The following is a 25,551-nucleotide window of genomic DNA, read 5'->3' as shown; positions in this document are numbered from 1 at the left end:
ACTCAACCTGGGCCCCTAAAATTTAGGGATCACTCTACATGACTCTAGATAGACTTCCAACTTGAATTTCCTAAATCAAATAAGTCGATTTAACTTAATTAACTATTACAGGTTAAATTGGAATTTCTTGTTGCTATTTTTAACAGGAAATATATCTCGTTATCTTCAATGAATATGAGAAAAATATTACATTCATATGATCTGCTACTTATACAAAATAAAGCATAATGAATTCAAATAAAAAAGAAATATAATTAGTTATGACCTTGTATGCAACAATCTTCTCTTATCATGATTATTAATTCCTTGCCACTTCTTGTGGTTGCACAGATTTGTATTTGTAACTAGTTGAATCAATGAGAAATCTCGTTACACTTCACCTTCCATGGATCACTACCATTTTTTTCTTCTACCTTTAAGCTTTGATACCATGCTAAGAATTAACATGGGTGAGATGAGACAAGTAAGATGGCGGAAAAGGCTTAAAGCCCATGTGTTGTATTTTGTGTAGATCTGAAAATCTGAATTTTCAATACAACAATGATCATTCTAGATCTTCTAGATCTAGATCACACTGAATACTCATTAGTGGATCATCATGGCATGTCATTAAGATACAAATGATTATTGTATTCTCGGACTTTGTGATTATCTAGGGACTCACAATCTAACATGAGACAAGAGACCATTTCACTCAAATCCTTTGGTGACTCCCAAAAATGACAAGGGAACTTTTAACAAGATGTCATTTCGGAGGTTTGACACCCTTCAAGGTAAGATTTAATTTGCATTTCAAACTATTTGAAGTCAATATTAGGAAACAACTTTAAATAGATGGGTAAATAAGATGAAATGTCATTTTTTTGTTCACAACTTTTCCAAATATGAGTAGGTTAATTTTGCACTCTTAGAAGCCCTTCCCGTTGTCAAATATTAGTGGGATACAAATTGTGTTCAATATGTTGTAGAAGATTTTAATATAAATCTATATAACTTGTTTTAATGCCCCCAATTAGGATTATTTTCCTATTGGAAACTATGGAAACCCATACACAAGACAAACAACCTTAGGGAAAACATATAAACTAGTGTATTTTAGAGTGAACATATGCTTCTCCTACCCTATAGATAAATATACATCCAAATGGAATTGGAGTTTCTAGACATCTATTTAACTAGGAGATGCTCAATATTATATTGTCAAGATTGAGTAAAAAAATTGCAAAAGGGAAAGAAAGAGTTTGGGGTTAGAAATAAATTGTGACAAAAGAAGGTAAAGGAAACCCTAACTCTCATAACAAAGGATAGAGTTACAAAATAGCCAGTCTCAAGAAAATTTGTAAAAATCACATGCAAACAATCCAACAGGAAGTTAAAGCACATAGGAGAGTGGTGTGATCACCACAAAAATACTTAATGAAAATTGACAAATTTCACACCACATACTCATATTGGTCAAGTTGAAGGTTATAAACTCTAATTTAGTGCTAATGTCTAGATATTGCATGAATAAGGGAAAATGAATCATTGAATAAAACACAATGTTACCCTCACCTCCACAATGGTTAAGTTAGAGGAGCTTGATGAAGGTGAACACCCTTTCCACTCAAAATGCAGGGGAAGGGAGTACCACTACATTTCATTGTTAACAATGACAACTAAAATTCCTTGATCTCAATAGAGATCATCGAGAACATGAAGTTGCAAACACCATTGCTTGGTTGATTCAAAGACATGACATCCATAACAACCAACAACGTCCTCTAGAATATGATGCCAAGCCCTTCTAAGGTGAGACAATGTGTGGGATTAACACACTTGAAGTTTGTGATGTTGTTTTAGGAGAACCATATGAGTTGAAATGTCATGTTTCTTACTAGTCTATTCCCTTTAGTATCATTATCACCTTGAGAGACCAACTCTAAAATATACTAGAGGTAGCATTGACTACCATAGTCTCCATGATAATTATTAAGCAACATGGGAAGATAATTTCTCAAATTGGGAGATTTGTCCTCTTCATAGTGTGGTTAAAAGGAGGAAATAAAATCATCGTCGCCACTAAGGCTCCTATAAGGGGTCTCTCTATAGAACAAAGACAAGTAGATAAGTGGGTGTAAGGATATAAATACATCTTCTCCTCACCTACATGAGTATATTTGCATATTAAGTAAAGCATGCAATTGGTTTGACATCAGGTGCCCATTTTCTCGACAACCTTGTCTAAAAATGCTCTCTTCTAGAGAATGAGGAGATCAAACATCCAATTCAAGAGTTAATACAAAAGGCCACATTTTACCAAACTCCTCACTTTGTTGGGGCCTTATTATGTTGTTTCAAAAGAAGAACATAACATAGAAACTCTGTATAGACTCAAGCCTTGAACAAATCATAGAGAAAAATTGGCACACCATCCCCTTGAATGATGATTTCATCGATTAGATCAAAGGTGAAAAGTTTTTCAACAATATTGAGGCTTATGTCATACTGTCACCATGTTTCATTCATGCATTATTGGTATGTGGAAGATAACCTTAAAGTATAATGAAGCTCTTCGATGGTTGGTCATGCCCTTTAACTTGACTAATGTGCCAATGGAATCCATGAGGATGACCAATGATATAATGATACCATTCACCAATCCTTTCATGATAATATACCTAAAAAAAATCCCATCTTTAGAATTTCTACAAGATCATGTTAAGTTTTGACATTTTTTGAAAGAGCTCCAAGGCCTCATTTCCATGCCTAACTTACCCATAATTTGTGTTCATTACTATTGAAGAGACAACATTTCATTGGTGTAATTTGTCAAACATCTCATGGACATTCTTTAACCTTCCACATTTGGTGTACATGTCATAGAGGCACTACACAGCATCATGCATAAAACCACATTTAGTTATCTCTTTGTAAATATCCATACTGTTGTTCCAGTACCTCCAAAAATGCTTGAAGAATATTGGTAAATGTTTTCAAGTTAGACTTCACATACATCACCTTCTTTTACCAATTAAATTTGAGGGTTTCATCCCCATATCCATTTTTGGAAAATCCTACAATCATGGTGGTCCATGAAACTATGTCTCTCTCTAGGATTTTTGGAAAAATATAAAGGGCCTCATCAACACAACCAATTTGCATACATCATTCAATCATTGTATTAGTTAAAGGGAAGGAGTTTAACCCTTTTATTGATAATTTAAACTTTACATTAAGCCTCATATCTCTTTCTAATGTAAATATGTTCTTGTTCTCATTGAACTCTTCCCTCATTATTATTTTACTACGTTAGAAGTGATGTATAGTTTTCATGCCGAGGTATTAATCTAAATTGTACATAAAAGAAATTCAAAATTTTTGATTTTTTACATAGTTGAACTTTGGCTTTTGGTGGTTTCCTAGGCTGACGTCCCCCTGCTACCACCACCAGGGCTCTATAGCCCAACGCATGGTGCCAATGACGGGTAACTTACGGACATGTACCATGTACCATATTTGTAGCAAGTAGATGCCCAGTTGGGGATCCTCCTCAAACTATAGGGGGCGACAATTGACGGTGAAGAGATTACACGACCAACAATGAATTTTTCGGGGTGGTTTTTTAGCACTCGCTTGATGCTAACTGGTGCTAAAAACTCATCCAACTGAATGTTAAGGTGGACAATCCTAACAACGTAGGGACTTACCATGGTTGTCCTCTGGGAGAATGAAGCCATTGTTCCCATAATTCTTCTTCTTGTTACATGACCATACACACAATAACTTTCATAATAAAAGGTGCCTTCCCCAAACATAATACCAATCTCATAATATCAAATGGGATTTTAATCATTACCAGATGGACATTGTGCTTCACACTAGCTTTAGTTACGTTGTATTTATGGAAGTTGTTGAGCCTCCTAATTGCTTCTTTTTTACACCCTTTTTCACCTATTTTATTCTTCTTTGAGAATCATAATCACTCAATGGGCATCAAATCACAATATTTATGGCATGGCAGGTGTATAATTGTCTTGTATTTCATAAGTTGATAATGTTCTTTATTATTAGTCTAATATTTTCTTTAGCTACCTAATTGCGATGATTCTACAGCTAATGACTGAATCTGCAGCCAAGTCCATGGTTTAATAGGTTCCAAGGTGCCAACTGGAGAGAGAAATATATCAAAAGGTGGCGATCAATGCACTAAATGATTCCCTCCTACCTTCATGAACCAGACTGATAAAAGAATCTTCCAGTTACGTGGTCAAGGATAAAGTCAACTTTGTCAGCTATAACAAGCGAGCGAGGAATATGATATACGCCTCACGATTTGCTTTATTAATAACAAATAGTGAGTGAATTTTGTTATGTTATCTTTTCCTAGTTAATTTTAGCATTCTGTTAGCAAGGATAGGCATAGAGTTCTGAACATTTAATGATACGAGCCTTACAAAAGTCCTCACAACAGAGATAAACACAGTGATATTTTTATGCGACAATGAAGACTTAAAACTTTGTTTTTAATATACAGTTATGAAGAATATTTCCATTTCCATTAGTGGTTGAATGCTTGATTGATAACCTTACCTATTTCTCGTGGAGGGCCCCCTCGAGCAGTAAGTATTCTTGTTCGTTTTCAATAGATATAATTTATGTATAATTTCATAAGCTTTCTGTTCTGTTCAATCGAGTAGATTCATTTTTAATTTCTTTCAGATTCAATTTATGATTGTTTTACTAATCATCTCTTTTGTTTATAGATGCACATGAATTAAGCTCAACAACAGTGATAGCAACGATACAATTTATACTTAGGCAATACTTTATTTGCCTTATAGAACATAAGATTTGTTTGCAAGTTATATTTCAAGCATGAGTGATTTATAAGCAATGAGCAAATGTGAAAATATTTAAGCAGAGGTTCAATTTATTTTGGTTTTTCATGCAAGAGTTTTATTTTATTTTTTCGAAAAATCTGGGCAAATCAACCCCGAAGGGAATATTGAATCTTTTAGATCCCGTCAGCCAAACTACAGGGCCTAACCCCAAGGGCTTCAAGGAGAATTAACCTTGTGACCTCCTGATCGGCGAGGTACTTAGCAACAAGGACTCGACTAGTTGAGCTAACCCTTGGAGCTATGCAAGAGTATGTTATATTGATAAATGAATTGATTCTTACCAAGCATATTTTAGATATATAGCATAGTGTGTGTGTTTTATGAATTGAATTTCATTTTACAAGTGTGAGATTGATTTATAAGTCTAAGATTTTTATTGGTTGTGTGGATTTCATAATTAGATACAATTTTTATAAGAGTGCACTTAATTTTCATTTACAATAAGTGTGAGATTGATTTATTTATATGCAAAGTTGTGAGATTTTCTTTTAAAGCAGAGTGTGAAATTTTCCATAAGTAGCCTTCGGTAAAAGAGTGTGACTATTTTTATTTTCTATGAATAATTGCTTTGCTCATGTGCATTTCAATAACTTAATTTAGAATTTATATTTCGATAACTCAACTTAATTTAGAATTGGTGTGAATAACTAAAGACTTCTAGTATATACAGTACACTTACACTTCATCAGCTTACTAGCCCTGGATGATAATTTATGCAAGTAATTTAAGGTTAATTAAATGACCAAAAATTTTGGCGTTGTTGCTGGGGAAGTGTAAATAGGAGTCTTTTCTTTTTACTTTAAAAAAAAAAAAAAAAACAAAACAAAAAAACAAACAAACAAACAAAATGATACGCATAGGAAAAGAGTTTCTAGAGGTAGAATTGTAGGTAGAGGTAGAAGTTTAATTCCAACATAAACACTCACCCCACCACAACCTCATAGTACCACACCGCCCACTCAAACTCATATTCCATCATTTTCAAGCAAACATAAACTTCCTGAGGTACTTAGGTCCAAAATCCAACCTAGAGATTCACCAACCTCATCAACCGAAGCTGTAATAGAAGAAGAAGATAACTAAAGACTTCTACTATATACAGTACACTTACACTTCATCAGCTTACTAGCCCTGGATGATAATTTATGCAAGTAATTTAAGGTTAATTAAATGACCAAACATGTTTGGCGTTGTTGTTGGGGAAGTGTAAATAGGAGTCTTTTCTTTTTACTTAAAAAAAAAAAATGATACGCATAGGGAAAGAGTTTCTAGAGGTAGATTTGTAGGTAGAGGTAGAAGTTTAATTCCAACATCAACACTCACCCCACCACAACCTCGTAGTACCACACGCCCACTCAAACTCATATTCCATCATTTTCAAGCAAACATAAACTTCCTGAGGTACTTAGATCCGAAATCCAACCTAGAGATTCACCAACCTCATCAACCGAAGCTGTAATAGAAGAAGAAGATAACTAAAGACTTCTAGTATATACAGTGCACTTACACTTCATCAGCTTACTAGCCTTGGATGATAATTTATGCAAGTAATTTAAGGTTAATTAAATGACCAAACATTTTGGCACTGTTGCCGAGGAAGTGTAAATAGGAGTCTTTTCTTTTTACTTAAAAAAAACAAAATGATACGCATAGGGAAAGAGTTTCTAGAGGTAGATTTGTAGGTAGAGGTAGAATTTTAATTCCAACATCAACACTCACCCCACCACAACCTCGTAGTACCACACCGCTCACTCAAACTCATATTCCATCATTTTCAAGCAAACATAAACTTCCTGAGGTACTTAGATCTGAAATCCAACCTAGAGATTCACCAACCTCATCAACCGAAGCAGTAATAGAAGAAGAAGATCCTACATCCCCAATAGAAGTAGTAGTTTTCCTATCTTCAACTGGAGAAAGACTTCTACGACAAGAGCTAGAGATACCTAGTGAAGAAGAGGAAAAAACTTATTTTAACTTACCATTGATAGAAGAACCAAAACTAGAAGAGCTAGAAGAAGAATTAGAAAACCCAATTTTGGAACCCTATATTAGTTCTGAAGAATCTACAATGGCTGGAGAAGGGGAAGGAGAGGTACATAATGTTAATGGTGAACAACCTAGGATTGGAGGAGGAAGAGGAGGAAATAGAGGAGGAAGAGGTGGAAGAGGTGGAGGAAGAGGGAGAGGAGGAGGTAGAGGAGATCCAAAACCCTTTGGATTTCCTATCCTCGATGAAGATACAACAACTACAATGAAAAACATCTCACCCTCCATCCTTCCAAATTTTCATGGATTAAGAAGTGAGGATCCTAAAACATTTCTCTTTGAGTTTGAAGTTTTGTGTAGATCTTATGATTACTTGCTTGACACTCAAAAGTTGAAATTGTTTCCAGCAACTCTTAAGGATGCAACATTAAAATGGTTCATGGGCTTAGGAGTACATTCTATAAGAACATGGGAAGAAATGAAAACTACATTCTTAGAGAAATATAAGGATTATTGTATGCCCCATAATCTTAAGGATGAAGTCTTTAAAATGATGCAGAAAGAAGATGAAAATCTTGAATATTTCATTGAAATATTTGCTTATAATGTTTAAAGGGCTAAAATGCAAGAATTAAATGAAAAAAACTTTGAAAGCTCTCTTATTAAAATCCACCAGAGATGAGTGGATTGATCTTCTCAATTCGATGGGTAAGGGAGATATTTCTCCGTTATCATTTAGAGAAATTTGTGAGTTATGCATACACATTTCAAGAGGTAAGGCAAGAAATGGGGAAAATCCAAGAGATCCTCTCATGTCTAGGATTAATAAATTTGCAGCTGGGACTGTAAATAGGGTTGAATTAGGCAATTTGATTGACAATTTTAAAACAGACATTTTGGGAAGTATTAGTGAACAAATAGATACCCTTAAAGTGCAAAACAAGCAAAATGTTGCATTGTCAATATTTTGTCCCAAATGTAGAAAGAAACATGCTATGAGAGAATGCCCTCTTGACTTAAAAAGTGTAGAAACATGTGTTATATGTGAAAAAAATCATGATACAAAAGAATGTTCTTCAATACCAGGTTTTAAAGTTGTTTATCAAGAGGAAATAATACCAAGTCAAGTAGATCCTCTTTGTTTTATTGCTAAGAGACCATGGTAAAATTCACAACCAAATATGACTCAGGGATTTAACACTCAAGCATTTGCACAACCATCACAAAAAAATTGAACTGCACCCATGTCTTGGAAATCTTGGCCTCAACCTTGGGCACAAGGATGACAAAATCCTTAAGGCAGATATCCTCAATATCCTTAATATCAACAACCTTACCCTGTTTTTCCACCACAATATTTTCCTCAACATGTTCAACCCACTCAACCTCAGAATCTGAATCCACAACTTTCATTACCATTTCCCTAAAGATCAAATCAATGGCCTACTCAACCACTTCCAAATCCAAATAATAATAAAAATTCACAACCTTTTTACAATATGGAAGGACGAAATTTCCTAACCTACATGATAACTCCACTAGATCTAAACAATGTCCAACTTAGATCTGGTAGAGTATTGGAAAAGAAGTCTCAATTAGTTGTTATTCAAGAATTCGAAAAGGAGAATCTCTCTGTAAAAGAGAAGTATCTTAGTCAAGAAGAAAAATATCAAAAACAAACCACTCCTGTACATTATGATGATATTCCAATAAACTCAACTCCTATCATAGAACAACCTTCAGTATCTGTCCAAACACCACCTTTTCCTGAGAGATTAAAAATTGATAAAGGGGTAGAAAAATAATTTTCATTGCCTGATTATGATATGTTAGATGAACTAAAGGATGTTTGCATAAAAATCCCTTTGCTACAAGCCATTAAGGAAATACCAATATTTTTAAACACAATCAAGGAATTGAGTATTAAAAAGGCAAGAAGAAAAATAAAAGAAATCAAACGAATTCAGTTAGTTCGAAAAATGGCAAATATCATGATGGGTAAAACAACAATTTAGAAATATCTTGATCCAGGAAGTCTCATTGTGAAAACACACATCAATGGTATCGAAATACCAAATACATTGATTGATTTAGGAGCAGCTATAAGCATCATGAGTAAACAAACTATGAACCAATTGAAACTTCCTAATCTTTAATATACACCTACATTGTTGCAATTAGTAGATAGATTTGTTATTAAACCTGATGGTGTATTATAAGACATATTTGTAACCTTAGATTCTTGGGAGTATCCTGTTGCTTTTATGATTCTAACACCTAAGAGTAATTTAGGAGGACATCCATTGATTCTAGGAAGACCATGGTTAGCTACAGTTGATTCTTTTATAAGTTGTATATCTGGTGATATGTTTATTTCTGATGGAAGTTCAACAAAGAAATTCACATTATATCCTCCTATAAAAACAACAATAGAAGTAGAAAGTGAAGAATGGAGAGATGATGATATTGATATACGACCAATCTTCGTTACTTCACAAATAGATGAAGAAGATCAGATTTTGAATTTAATAGAAAATAACGAGTCTTCCTCATATTGTGGGTCTAATCAAAATTTTTAAGAACAATGCAATATTGAATATTTAACATCTCATCAATTATCTTCACATTCTATGGAAAAATTTTGCAATTCTCTAATAGAAATATTCCCAAAAAAACCTTGAATATCAATAATAATCTAGAATAATTTCAAAAGAAAGACTTGATAAAGATGTTACAAGAACATTCCTCTGCTTATGCATGGCAATACACTAGCATGAAAGGAATTGATCCTAATACTTGTATACATCATATTTACATTGAAGAAAATGCTAAACCAATCCACCAACCTCAGAGAAGAATGAATCCAAATTTGAGAGAAATAGTTAAAGAGGGATTACAAAAATTGTTAAATGTGAATTTCATTTATCCAATATCAAATAGCCAATGGGTTTCACCATTATTAATTGTTCCTAAAAAGAATGGAAAATGGAGAGTATGCATTGGCTATAGGGAATTTAATAAAGCTACCTTAAAAGATCATTTTCCACTTCCTTCATAGATCAAGTTTTAGACACATTGGCAGGAAAGAAATATTTCTCATTTCTAAATGGTTTTAGTGGATATAACCAGATCTAGATAGCTCTAGAAGATCAAGATAAAACCATTTTTACATGTCCATGGGGAACCTATGCCTACCGAGTACTTCCTTTTGGGTTGTGTAATGCACCTGCAACATTCCAAAGGGCAATCTTAGGATTTTTTCTTTTGATGATCTGATTCATGATTCTGTGGAAGTTTACATGGATGATTTTATGTTTTATGGTGATTCTTTTAAAGAAGCTCTTAAAAATTTGGAAAAAGTTCTCATTAGATGTAAGGAAGAAAATCTCTCATTAAGCCATGAAAAATGTTTTATGATGTTTACTAAGGGGATTGTTTTAGGACACCATATTTCAGGAAATGGAATTAGAGTGGACACATCTAAAGTAGAAGTTATTTCTAAATTATCAATTCCAACTTGTCAATGAGATGTTAGAAGTTTTCTTGGTTTTATTGGTTACTATAGAAGATTCATAGAAAACTTTACAAAAATTGCTTCTCCACTTTTCAAATTGCTCACAAAAGATTGTGAATTCAATTGGAATTCTGATTGCCAAAAAGATTTTGAAACATTGAAAGAAAAGATTTCTGAAGCACCCATTCTAAGAGGGCCAAACTAGAAATTACCTTTTCACATTTCAACCGATGCTTCAGATACAACATTAGGAGCTGTATTAGGACAAAAATATTTAACTCCTTAAGCCATTTACTATACCAGTAAAAATTTGACTCCCGCAGAGTTAGATTACAATGTAACAGAAAACGATTTTTTGGTTGTTGTCCATGCCATTAATAAATTCAAACATTACATCATTGGTTATGAAACCTTTGTACATACAGATCATTCTGCAATTAGGTACTTAATGAATAAACCAATTACTAATGGTAGAATTACAAGATGGTTATTGTTGTTACAAGAATTCAATATTACTATTTTGGATTGACCTGGGAAACAAAATACAGTTACTGACTTTCTATCTAGGATTCAAAATGATAATAATGATGTACATGTAGAAGATTATTTTCTTGATGAATATCTTTTTGCAATATCTATTAAATCTCCTTGGTTTACAAATATTTCTATTTATTTGGCTACAAGAAAGTTACCATTGTATTTGTCTCATCGAGAGAAAAGAAAGGTAATTCAAATTAGTGCATTTTACTCATGGATAAACGGAGAATTGTACAAAACTGGGTCATATATGATTATTCGAAAATGTGTCATAGAAGATGAAGTACCAGAGATATTAAAGGCTTATCATGATGAACCATGTGGAGGACACTTCGCTAATAAAATAATTGCTTACAAAATCCTTCTCTTAGGATATTATTGGCCTTCCATTTTCAAGGATGCCAAAGAATATGCAAAGAGATGTGATAGTTGTCCAAGAATGGGGAACCTGTTCCTTCAGATGAAATGCCTCTGCAACCTCAGGTACTCATTGAATCTTTTGAGAGATGGGCTCTGGATTTTGTTGGTCCAATTAATCCATCATCAAGACAAAAAAGGTACATTATTGTTTGCATTGATTATGTTACAAAATGGGTAGAAGCTAAAGCACTTTCTTTTGCTATTGAAAATGTTGTAGTTTCATTTCTTTTCAAGGATATTTTACTCGTTTTGGTGTCCCAAGGGAAATTGTGACAAATCAAGGTACTCAATTTAAATCCAAGTTGATACAAAATATAATGGAGGAATATAAAATCAAACACTGGAAGTCCACTCCATATCATCCATAGGCAAATGGACAGGTGGAATCCGTCAATAAAGTAATTGAAGCAATTCTTACCAAGACTGTACATCTGCATAGAAGAAACTGGGTAGAAAAAATTCCATAAGCTTTATGGGCATACCGTACCACATGGAGAAACACTACATGAAATACTCCCCATGAACTTGTTTATAGGAAGCAAATCTTGTTTCCTATTGAGTTTCAAATAAAGACTTTCAAGACAACAGTCAAATTGGGTCTTGATCTATCTGAAGCACAAAAACAAAGAATGGAGCCACTGAATGAACTAGATGAGATAAGACATGATGATATTCAAAGAATAAACATAGTTGAACAACAAATATTTAGGTGGCATGACAAGTACATAAAGGAATTAAAATTTCAGCTAGGAGATTGGGCATTACTTTTTGACTCAAAGTTTAAAGATTTTCAAGGAAAATTTCAAACTCATTGGCTTGGGCCTTATGAGATTGAAATTGTCTTTGATAATGGTGCAGTCAGGATCAGAACCATTGATGAAGAAAGAGTGACCTTCCTTGTAAATGGTCATCGATTGAGAATTTATCACAAGCCATTGACAAAGGAATAATTTATTAAAAACTTGCAAGACAATATTGATTTGAAGATTATTAGGAAGGATTTTCCTTCCTCTCCAACTTGATTTGTAAAGATTTTTGTTTTCTATATATATATATATATATATATATATAAAATAAAAATTGTATAAACATTAAAACCAACTCTATTGGCATGTTTATAAATAAAATTTATGATGAAAACCAGGAATTTTTGGCACCCTAGATTTTCTTTTTCAATCCTATTTTAATCCCCATTTTCTTTATATCCCTCTTTTTCTTTTCAAAATAAGTGGCTACAAAATTGTTGAGAATCTGCAGCTTTGACAAAATTCTGCAACTGATATTGACAGGAATCACTAACTGGGATAATCGAAGATTTTATCAGAAGGGAAAGATCAAGCCTATAATGAAAGCACCCAAGGAAAATTCAAAAAGAACAATGAAGTATTAGAATAAAAACTTGAAGGTATGTAAATATTGGATTTAATAACAAAGGTAAAAATATTAGATTATGAAATAATATAGACGTTGTACCGCCATTCGAAATAATGATTACTAACTTCGGACTGAGTTATAAATATCATGTCATATCAATGAAGTTAGTCGGAAAAGCCCATTTGCCATTCATCATTACACAAACACTTCATTTTTGAAACCTTGTTTCATTGATAATTCCACTCACTCATATCCATTCATACTCTGTTTTCTCAAGAGCCGTTTTACTCATTTCCATTTACCATTTCACTCTCGTCCATACTCATATTTCCAAAACTGATATCATTCCAAAACCCTGTCAAAGAAGCAATTGTGGAGTAAAACTTCACCAACATGGGAATCATTGTTAGAACATAGTTGAATGGAAAGAAGTTTATGGAAGGGTACCCACAGGTCAAGCAGATGCTACAACAAGCACAGTGGTTGGATTTTATAGAAAATTTCGATGGCTATGACAAAGAGGTAACCAAGTCTTTTTCCCGAGCCTTTGATGGAATTGAAGCAGAAATCGGGGACATCAAAATAGTGGTGACAAAATCCTTCATGGCCGAGGTAACTGGACTACCCAGGGTTGGCGAGAGGTGGTTCAAAAACAGGGGAATTGAAGGGAATGAATGGAAGGCATTTCTAAAGAACCCAGGTATGGATACTACTATCTTTAAAAAGGGTATTCCAAGCACAACTCTCAAAAGTAAATGGAGGAATTTACTGTTATTTATTCGGAAGTCCATTACTTGTGAGCGCAGATTCAGTAGCATGTTTTTCTACCATGTTCATTTAATGATGCACTTTCTTGAAGGAAATGAAATCAATTTACCCTATTTTATACTTAATAGCTTGAAGAAGATGCCTGGTAATACTCAAAGAAAATACAATCCATTGAAAATAATATGTATCATGATGGTCTTGTAAAAATTCTTATTGAAGCCCATCTTGGGAATTTAGGAGATAAATGGGAGAGTTTGCTAATTAGAAATCATTTTAAGGAAATAGAGCAAGAAGAACCTATTAGCAATAAGGTAAAGAGAAGCAGAAGAAAATTGTCTAAAAACCCTACTGATAACCCACTTCTACAACTAGAGCAGCATTCAGAAGATGAAATTCCCCTTGTAAATTTTTTAGAAAACATAAAGAAGAAAGGTGTTAGAAGAAATAAAGTTAGTGAAAAAGAAGAAAATACACCCAAAAAGAAATCAGAGGAAATGGAACAGGCAAAGACTGAACAAGAAAAAGTTCAAAAGAAAACTCCTCTTACTAAAACTTCATCTACTATTAGGAGAAGTGCCAGACTCAACAAATCAATAAAGGAATCATCTCAAAAATCTATAGAGTTTGTCAATTTGGAGGAAGATGAAGAACTGAAGATTCCATCGCCTATAGTTCCATCACCAGCTTTATCACCAGTTTCATCACCAATTGCTAATACAGTGAGAAGAACACTTGAAATTGACCCAGTTCAACAAGAGATATATGATTACATAGAGTCTTTGGAGAAGAAAGCTACAGACAAGGTTACTGCATCCTCAGTTCAAGGAATTCAGTCTAATAGTCTGCAAGAACCTCCAATTGTAAATACTCTCAAATAAGAAATTTTTGAATTGGAGACACTAAAGAGACACTTAAAACGGGGACATGAAACATTGAAAGTGTAGAATGAAATACAAAGGACTCAGAATGACAACATTCTCTTACATCTTTCTTTATGGTATGATAAGAATAAAATGTTAAAAATAAAAGAACAAGTCTCTCAAGGGGAAGGTCATAAGTTTGAAATAAAAAAATTTGATGAAGAAGCCCAAGATGGCAATTGCTATGAAGAAGGTAAAGAAAACAAAATTGGATGTTCTGGCTCAATTTCTGAAGGAGTGCAGTAACAGAGAAAGGCTATCAGTTTTGAATTGTTGACACCCTTTTTCACCTATTTTATTCTTCTTTGACCATCATAATCACTCAATGGGCATCAAATCACAAGATTTATGGCATGGCAGGTATATAATTGTCTTGTATTTCATAAGTTGATAATGTTCTTTATTATTAGTCTAATATTTGCTTTAGCTACCGAATTGGGATGATTCTATAGCTAATGTTTGAATCTGCAGCCAAGTCCATGGTTTGATAGGTTCCAAGGTGCCAGCTGGAGAGAGAAATATATGGAAAGGTGGCGATCAATGCACTCAATGATTCCCTCCTACCTTCATGAACCAGATTGATAAAAGAAGCTTCCAGTTACGTGGTCAAGGATAAAGTCAACTTTGTCATCTATAACAGGCGAGCGAGGAACGAGATATATGCCTCACGATTTGCTTTATTAATAGAAAATTGTGAGCGAATTTTGTTACGTTATCTTTCGTAGTTAATTTTAGCATTTTGTTAGCAAGGATACGCATAGAGCTCTGAACATTTAATGATACGAGCTTTATAAAGTCCTCGCAACAGACATAAACACAGTGATCTTTTGATGCGACAGTGAAGACTTAAACTTTGCTTTTAATATTTAGTTTATGAAGAATCTTTCCATTTCCATGCATGGTTGACTGTTTGATTGATAACGTGATGGCCAGTTTCTCATGGAGGACCCCCTCGAGAAGTAAGAATTCTTATGTAGAGATTTCACTATAGATTAAATTGATTATGCAATGTACTAAAGCAAAATACTTAATCTACTTCTACAATCAAACTTGTGGAAGCTTAATCGATTTTGAGCAAGATCAAATAGAACACATATAACAGAGAAGAAGATTCAATCACACATGAAACACAGAAGAATACTCTCGGGAAAGCCTTAGCTAAAAACCCCGCTATCTGTATTATCATACAAGTGGAAATATCTCAGGATTACACAAAGCTTTAGCTCACAAGCTATCCAACTCTCAGTACAATCCCTCACTGCTGCTTATAGACAGAATAGACAACACATATGCCTTCCTTCAGTCCTCCAAGCCTCCTATTTTCTTGCACAGTTTCTCCTGGGTCCTCCAGTTGCAACTTGTGTGATTCTCACCTCATACACAACACTGACCTTTGAAATAACTGCGCAATCCTGAAGGAGTTAATTCCTTCTGCATGGATGAGTTTCCTTTATAGGAAAATTCCTCCAGCTGATAGTATAATGTCCTTGTCTTTAATCTCAACAGGTTCTTTCTCTGAACTAACATGCATTGGTTATTTATGAGAGAATATTCAGTTATCTGGAGTACACTAGTTGCATGCATGCATGCATTAACTGACTGAACTCACAATTAATTCCTCCAACTGTTTGGAACTAATTTAACTGGACTTAACTCAGTTAACTGAGCTAACTAATTACAACTCAAATACAACTCATCCTTATCTCCTTAATTAAGGGATAACTTCCTCAATCAAAGGGATAACTGTTGCATATCTTCACATAGACTTCATGTTTGATTTTCTCCAACTAATTAACTCAAGTTGAATTAATTAATTATTTTTCAAACAGCGAGTGAGACTAAATTCGAATTTTAATTCAAGGACAAATTAAAATTGGAATATATCCTGAAATGCTATTTATAGCAATGTTATTTTTAGCATTTCTATTTTTTGCTATTTCCAACAGAGTTGGAGTATATCCTGGAATGATATTTATAGCAATGCTATTTTTAGCATTTCTTGTTGCTATTTTCAACACTCCCTCTCAACAACAAAGGCATTCAACTCGAACCTGATCCTGAACCTTTGGAATGTTTTGCATGCAACACTTCTCTCAAGTGTTGTTGCTCCAGCAACTCTAGAAACACAAAAAAATATCCAACCTGAATTAGAATGATGCCTCTATCATCAAAGTCTCTAACTGTTATTACCTCTGTCGACTGAAAACTCTACACCTTTGTGCTCTTAAGTATCTGACTCCTCTAGCCTCTGTCACTTTGATCTCTGAATGCATCAATCACACTGATTCCTCCTATTGCATCTGTGTTGTTGCTGGTCCTATCTCCCAACACTGCATCTGCACTGCACCTCCTCTCATCATGTTGCATCGTGCTACCCACTGCTGCACTGCAACTCAGTTACTGAGAAGTAAGTAACTGATCTCCCAATTGACCTCCTTGTTGGGCTAGAAACATCCTCTGATGCTTAAGCTTCCTCTACTACTCCATCTGCATCTGTCTCTACCCACTTAGCCAATCCTGCTACTCCTCGTCGGGGCTCCCGTAGCAAGGTCTAATCAAAGAGGTTGGGTACCTCAATGATCCTACCCCTCTTTCAGCCTTCTTGGGACTATCACTTCACATCGCCCCACCTCACACTTGGAGGTATGGCTGCATGTGATCCCTCTTCCCACTTGACTGAAATTTCCCCCTACTGGAGGTCTCTACATGAGTGGATGCCTCCACTCGGTCTCCTCTCGGCTTCTCCAGTTGTGGCTACTCCACAACTTCCTGAAGCTGCTTCACCAATTGTGGCTCCTCCATAATTGTCTGAGACTTCTTTTAGCGCTGCATGTTGAGAGGTAATGTACTCTCCCTCTCAACCACCAAGTCTCTAACAGTTGTCTTGCTCCTCAAGGCTTTTCATGCATCTTTAACCTCAAGAGCATACAAGTTCTTGACTCATGAACCGATCTGCTTCACTTGTCTCGGGGTGATGTGTTTAAGGAAAACCTTTCCCTTACTGAAGACTACATCATAGCCTTTGTCCTCCAACATCGCGATCGATACCAAGTTCTTCTTCAGTCCTGGCACATACTTCACATCTGTCAAGGTGATGCGAGCTCCATTCTCCCTCTGAAAAGTAACGTGCCCACTCCTAAAACACTGTACTTTTCTTCATTACCCATCTCTATGTGCATCTGGAGGTCTTTCTCCTCCAAGGTACTGAACAAACTCTTATCACCAGTCATGTGGAATGAGGCTCCACTGTCAAGAAAACAACCACAACCCATCATCGATGAAACCATGCATGCGATGAGGGTAAAATCCAATTCGAACTAAGAGGCCAATGCCTCACCTTCAGATCCTTTTGAGGATCCCTTCTTGGATTTCTTCAATGGAAAATTAGTTGCATAATGGCCCACCTCATGACAATTAAAGCATCTCACTTTAGATTTGTTAATCTTCTTCCCACCATGAGAAGAACTCGATTTGGGATGAGAATCCTTCTCCTTCCCTTTACTTGCCTTACTTACTAAGGCGAAATTTTCTTCATCCTCCTTAGATGAAGAACCATCTCTGGTGCTTCTCCTGATCTCCTCCTGCATTAGATCCAACCACAGTCGTTCCCAATCTGGCAGTTTCTCTCTTCCATTAACTGAGTCCTGGTAGCTATGCCAACTCTTAGGAAGACCGAGGAGAGCAAGACTCACCATATCATCATTGGCTATCGTGATTCCTACACTTCCAAGCTCATCTCTGTAGGTGGTGAGTTTGTTCAGATATGTAGAGATCGTGTCGCCCTTTTCACACTTGATTTTTCGAAGCTTGTCCTTCAGCGCCAGCTACCTTTTGGTCGCTATTGTTTTGATATAGATCCTTCAATGTCTTCCACATTGAAAATGGAGTCTCCTTCCCATGGAGACTCGAGAGAATATGGTCTCGAACTCCCTCCAGAAGAATCCTCCTCGCTCTCGCCACACATTTCTTCCATTCCACCAATCCTTGGGCATTAGTTGTTGCTGGCTTGGGGACTTCTTGATCAATGAAGTCCTTCAAACCATTGTCCTCTAATACCGCTTCCATGCGATCCTTCCATGCTATTTAATTCGAGCTGCCATCTAGGGCATACTCGAGTCTCAAGCCATTGCCCGCCATTGGTTAACTTTGAGATGTGATAAGAAATCGATTTTGTATCTACAATCAAGAACTTCAAACTTTGAACTTATCCCTTCTTTGTATATTGTTCACCGCTTTGATCACCTTTGCTTTGATACCATGTAGAAATTTCACCATATATTATACTGATTATGCAATGTACTAAAGCAAAATACTTAATCTACTTCTCCAATCAAACTTACGGAAGCTTAACCGATTTTGAGAAAGATTAAAATAGAACACATATAACAGAGAAGAAGATTCAATCACACATGAAACACAGAAGAATACTCTCGGGAAAGCCTTAGCTAAAAACCCTGCTATCTGTATTATCATACAAGTGGAAATATCTCAAGATTACACAAAGCTTTAGCTCGCGAGCTATCCAGCTCTCAGTACAACCCCTCACTGCTACTCATAGACAGAATAGACAACACATATGCCTTCCTTCAATCCTCCAAGCCTCCTATTTCCTTGTGCAGTTTCTCCTGGGTCCTCTAGCTGCAACCTGTGTGATTCTCACCTCACAGACAACGCTGACCTCTGAAATAACTACGCAATCCTTAAGGAGTTAATTCCTTCTACATGGATGAGTTTCCTTTATAGGAAAATTTCTCCAACTGATAGTACAATGTCCCTGTCTTTAATCTCAACTAGGTCTTTCTCTGAACTAACATGCATTGGTTAATTATGAGAGAATATTCAGTTATCTGGAGTACACTAGTTGCATGCATGCATGCATTAACTGACTAAACTCACAATTAGTTCCTCAAACTGTTTGAAACTAATTTAATTGGACTTAACTAAGTTAACTGAGCTAACTAATTACAACTCATCCTTATCTCCTTAATTAAGGGATAACTTCCTCAATCAAAGGGATAATTGTTGCATGTCTTCACATAGACTTCATGTTTGATTCTCTCAAACTAATTAACTCAAGATGAATTAATTAATTATTTTTCAAACAACTAGTGAGGCTAAATTCGAATTTTAATTCAAGAACAAATTAAAATTGGAATATATCCCGAAATGTTATTTATAGCAATGCTATTTTTAGAATTTCTATTTTTTTGCTATTTCCAACAAAGTTGGAGTATATCCTAAAAGGCTATTTATAGCAATGCTATTTTTATCATTTCTTGTTGCTATTTTCAACATCTTGTTTGTTTTCTTTTTTTTTTTGCTTAAGCAAGTGTCGGTCCTTCTATTTCATTAAGCCAAAATTAGTTTACAATATTTACACACGTCAATCCGACGCCGAAGAAACAGGAGATAGATAAAAGAGCTAACTCCCAAAGGTTAAATATCTGACCTTATAAGGAAAACCTCATAACTCCAGGACAACAAACCCTATTTTTATCCTGATTTTGGAGGGAAAAGAAAACCCTTGGGATCTTTCGCCCCCCGGTCCCACAAAAAACCCCAAGAATTTGCGTCGTCCATCTCTGCACCTAATCCAATGACCAAGGAGTAGATCATCCAGCAAAGTTGACCAGTGTATAACGTTCCCGCCCTACAAAACAGCTCAAACAGTCATGACCGTTGATCCTCGCTGCGAGATCCAGCGGATGATAATGATTTCGCATCGACCAAGAGGACCGAATGATAGACTGCGATGGAGGACGGTATACGAAACCACATCCCTACCAAGTGTTGAACACCGTATGGGATCGCTCCAAAATCACAGAAACCAGTTTTCTTTTGAGGGCAGTGCGATCAGCCAAAAACTGCCCAAGAAGCGGTTTTACTTCCCGGAGCCCAAAGTTCTGTGTAAACCTGCTACCGAAAAATTTGTAGTCATGTTCCATATTCATTTTGCCTTTGCCTGAACCTGGAACCCCCCTAATTGACCATCCGAGAACCATCCGATAACCAGTGATGTCCATTCCACTTATCGTTGGATTTTGCTCGACCCACAGTGGTTTGTCCCCCACCCAGAAACAGTTTGCTTGAAACCTTAGATGCATACAGAGGATAAACGCTTCGAGCTCGCGTCCATGGCTTTGTTTTTAAACACAACCCTGTCTTCTTCCACTTGCTCAAAACAAAGTGCTCTCAGTTTGCTCTGTCTCAGCTCCTGCCACTCCATCAAAACCCTGTCTTCAGTGCAGTTGACACCTTGATTGGCAAGAAGATCTGCCAGCTTGTTGGCCTATCTTCAAACATGGTAGAAGCTGATAGTGCGAAGACTTTGGAGGTGACCCTGAATTCTTTGGAAAACTCGGATGAGTTTCCAGTGTTTGGAGACTTTATACAGAGTTGTTCCACTACTAATTCTTTTCACTGAGTTGATGGTAAATTCAGAGTCCACTTCTATTATTACATTCTGGCAGTTTTGTTGACTCACCAATTCTAAGCAATGCTCCAAAGCCATTAGCTTTGCCATATTATTGGTAGCTGTACCTAAGTGACAGTGGAAGATGCAGATGATACTTCCCTCTGCATCCCTTAAAACTCCTCCATACCCAGCAGTTCCCAGGTTTCCTTTTGAAGCCCCATCAATGTTGTACTTCAAATATCCTTCCGGGGGAGGATGCCAGAAGTCCTTCTCCTTGTCCTTTGAGATAACCTTTTTGTCTATGCCTTGAAGAGTGAGTCCCTGCATACCCAACTGCCTGAGGATTTTTATATCTGTATCTAAGGGAGGATTTTTAGGGTAGTTGTGAACAGAGGAACTCATTGTCTCCCTCAACTGTTTCAGGATCAGCTCCAACAGTCGTTGTGGAGGATCCTTTTCATCCTTAAAGATCCTTTTGTTCCTTTCTTTCCAAACATTCCATATGATGAAGCTTAGTGTCAGGGCCCAAGCTGAATTGAGAAAATCATGATTCAAAAAATTTCTCCTCCAATTATTGAGGGTATTACTGATACTCCCTCTGTCCCTGTCGATTTGTTGAAAGATGGAAGAAAATATGTCCCATAACCAGGAGGTAAACATGCAGCTATTAAGTATATGCTCAATTGTTTCCTCTTGAGCTTCACATAGCTAGCATCTTGAAGGCCCCAGAACCCCCCTTTTCTTGATATTATCCCAAATTAAGATTTTCTTGTGGTGCACCAACCACATGAAGAGTTTGATTTTCATCCACCCTTGATGTCTCCAAAGATTCTGCCATTTTTTGTCTTGAACCTGGGGGTCCCTCGCTTGGAGAATACCTTTAGCTTCCTTAAGATTGAAGGTTCCCTCTTTATTATTGCCCCATCTTAGTTGGTCTTGCCCCCCTGAAACTAAGATCTTCCTTTGTTCCACCATTTTCATGAGTTCCTCTGCTTTTGTTTTCAGGGGATTATTATTTCTGCAATCAATGTGTCTCCAGATTCTCCATTTTTCTGTATGATGAGTATGATCCCAGTAGTCCTTTACCTTAATTAATTCTTGGGTATCTGTCTCTTGCTTAAGGTCAAGGAAGCTCTCTTTTAATAGAATTGGTTCTTGTTGCCACTTGTCTTCCTAGAAAAGAGCTAGATCTCCTTCTCTGAGTTCCCAGAAACTATTTTCTTGAACTAGACTTCTATTCTCCCAAGATTTGTTCCAGATATGTGAGCCCTTTATAATTCCTGACATTCTTATGAGATAACTGTTTTTCTAGGAGCTGGCATATTTTTCTTTCCATATATTTTCCCATTGGGCCTTTGGATTCTGAACCCAACGCCACCAAAGTTTGGCCCCTAAAACGTTGCTGAGAATTTCCTGATCATCCAAGCCTAGCCCTCCGTGGTTTTTGTGTTTACAAATTTTCTCCCCAGAAACTAAGGCCCATTTTTTTCCTATTCTCCTCCTTTCCCAAAGAAAGTTTCTTTGGATATTTCTGAATTGCTATAAGATTCCTTTTGGAGTTGGGAGGGTTGATAGCATAAATATAGGGATTGCTTATAGAACTGATTTTGTAAGCACCAACCTGCCAGCGATCTGTTGGTCCATTTACTAACCTTATCCTGCAACTTATTGATCAAAGGTTCCCAAATGATCTTGAGCATTAGTTTAGCAGTGAGAGGGACCCCTAAATATTTAGATGGCAGAAAATCCCTTTGAAAACCTAGAATTCTGGAAATATTTTTCTAAATAGCAATATTGGTATTGAACAAAAAGATTTTTGATTTGGAGAGATTAACTTCCATACCTGAAGCCAAGGCAAAGAGATTCAGGATTTTTTTGTAGGCTGAAGCTTCTTTGACTGTTGGAATACCCTGTAACATGGTGTCATCTACAAATTGTTGGTGGGTCAGAGCCTGACCATTATCAGTTAGTTGCAGGCCCTTGATCTTTCCTGTAACTTTGGCATGCCTGATTGACCGTCCTAGTCCTTCCATCATGAGGATGAAGAGAAAGGGAGAGATCGGGTCTCCTTGTCTGAGTCCTCTTGAAGGATTTAAAATCTTAGAGGGAGAGCCATTTACCAAAATTGAAAAGATGGGAGAAGTCACTGGAGCCATTACCCATTTGACCCAGTTATGATCAAATCCAAAAGCAATAAGAATTCTTTTGATATAGAGCCAGTTCACTTTATCATAAGCTTTGGCTATATCCAATTGCATAATCATGCCCGCCTGCTTCTTGCTTGATAAAGAGTGAACCACCTCATGAGCTTGAATGATGTTGTCAAGAATTTGTCTGCCTTCCACATAACTGGATTGTTCCCCTGAAACCAGAACAAGGAGCAGAGGTTTGGGTCTATTGGCCACTACCTTGGATATTATCTTATAAACCACATTGCATAAAGCTATGGGTCTATACTTCTCCGGTGTTTGAGCGTTATCCTGTTTAGGTATCAGGGTGATGAAGGAGGTATTGAGCGCTCTCAAAATGGTTCTATTCGCCCTGGAATCCTCCACAACCTGCAAAATATCCTGTTTAACTATACTCCAACAAGCTTTAAAAAAATCCACATTGAAGCCATCCGGGCTTGGTGCTTTGCCATTCTGCATATCTTTGAGGACTTCACTGATCTCTTCTTCCGTTACTGGCCTGTTAAGGTTGAAATTATCCTCTCTGGATACCAGCTTCGGTATATGACAGGTTACCTCCCTGATGAAATGCTCTCTGTCTGAACTGTTCTCCTGCAGTATGTCTTGGAAGTGCTCGACTAACACCGCTTCTATGGCCAGATGGGATTTCTGAAGCTCCCCCTCCTCATTCTTTATCGAAAAGATTTTGTTGTAAGCTCTATTGGCAATGGTGGATTTGTGAAAAAAAATTATGTTACGTTCTCCTTCTTTTAGCCATTGAACTCTAGACTTTTGTCTCCAGAAAATTTCCTCTTGTTTACATAGATTTTCCCAATCTTGATGATGCTTATCAACTTGCTCACTTTTGACTTTATCAAAGCCTTCCGTGATCAGAGCTTGGTTGAGAACCTGCATTTTGTCTTCCATAGTTTTTTTTTTCCTCAAAAATATTACCAAAATCCTTCTTGTTCCACTCTTTGAGCTGTAGCTTGATGTGATTAAGTCTTTTATGAAGTAGGAACATGCTTGTCCCCTGGATCTGCAAATCTTCTAACCACCATTTTTCAATATTGCTTATGAAATCTGGGTGGGTCAGCTAGATGTTTTCAAATCTGAAAGGTCTATTCCTGGGAATACCAATGCCCTTGATCTCCAATTGAACCAGCCAGTGATCTGAGCCTCCAAATGGAAGAACTCTCGCTATAACTTCTTGATCTGTTAGCATAAGGTCCTCTGAGATAATAAATCTATCTAACTTGGATGCTACGTGGGCTTCTCCTCCTCTTTTGTTGTTCCAGGTAAAGAGGCCCTTATTCATATCTGTATCTACTAGTTTCATATTATTTATGAAGGTACGAAACTGTAAGGAGTCTTTGCTAAGAGTTATGGTTCCCCGCTTTTTCTCCGAAAGTGAGTGGATCATGTTGAAGTCCCCTCCCATGATCCAGGGAATTCTTATGTGTCTCTCCCTGAGGTCCACAAGAGAATCTAGGAACCTGAATTTGTCATCCATTTTTTGAGGGCCATACACATTCGTGACTAGATAGGTATTCCTCTCTCCTACAGGTTGAATAACTACTGATAAATAATTCCTTGATGCCTCCACATCTATTATGTCAATTTTAAGGGGATTCCAAAGGGTGAGAATGCCCCCCGTTTTGTGCTCTGCTTTAACTTCTAAAAACTCAAATCTACTGAGCCATTTGCTATGGAGTTGTCTTAATTTCTAAATGGAACACTTCGTTTCTTGGATGAAGATAATATCCGGCATTGCTTGTTTCATTCTATTACTAAGCAATCTTTGCTTTCTTTTACTTCCTAGACCCCTAATATTCCAAGATGTGAACTTCATAATTAAATATTTGTGAAGGAATAACTGGCTAGGTCTTTCATCTTACCTAAGTCTATCATTAGCTTTCCGCACTCCATCAAGAGTTCATTCTGCTTTTTTCTACCTCTTTTTTTTCCTGGGTTTCTAGTAGCTAGACCAGGAGTTGTTTTCATCGTTTTCACACCTCTGTTGTCCTGCTTGTCAATGTTTTCCCCTTCTCCAGACCTTTGGCCTGAGTTTTCCATAAGAACAGTTGTTGTATTCTATTGAGCTCTTCTTGTGGCAACGAGTCTACCCCTCCCGTGGTTCCCTGAAATAAGAAACCTTCTAGATCTAGGTGTTCTTTATCAAGAATCTCCTGAAGATCACGATCCTCCTGCTCCATTTCACTCTGGGTCATTTCCTGATCCATCTCCAGTTTTGTATCACTAATCATGGTTGCTTTCTGAAACTCAATATCCTCCATATGTTCGCCCTTTTCTTCTACCTTCTTTTCCTCAAGACTTCCTTCCATTACTGGATCTTATTTTATGGTCTCTTCTTCTTCTTCGAGAATGTGGAATTTGTTCTAACTGACCTATTGCCCTTCATTTTGATGTACCTTTGTCCCTCTCTTGCCACTTTTTCCTCTATTAGTCACATCGATTAGTCACTTTGTGAAAGCTTTCCGTATCCTTCATTGTGCTAGCTTTTCTTTTGTTTACTGCTTTACTAAGAGGGTGTTGGAAATAA

This window comes from Pinus tabuliformis, chromosome 6, assembly GCF_031772625.1.
Source record: "Pinus tabuliformis cultivar Carrire ecotype Pingquan chromosome 6, CPIR1, whole genome shotgun sequence".
NCBI lineage: Eukaryota > Viridiplantae > Streptophyta > Pinopsida > Pinales > Pinaceae > Pinus > Pinus tabuliformis.
This window is presented reverse-complemented; position numbering follows the sequence as displayed.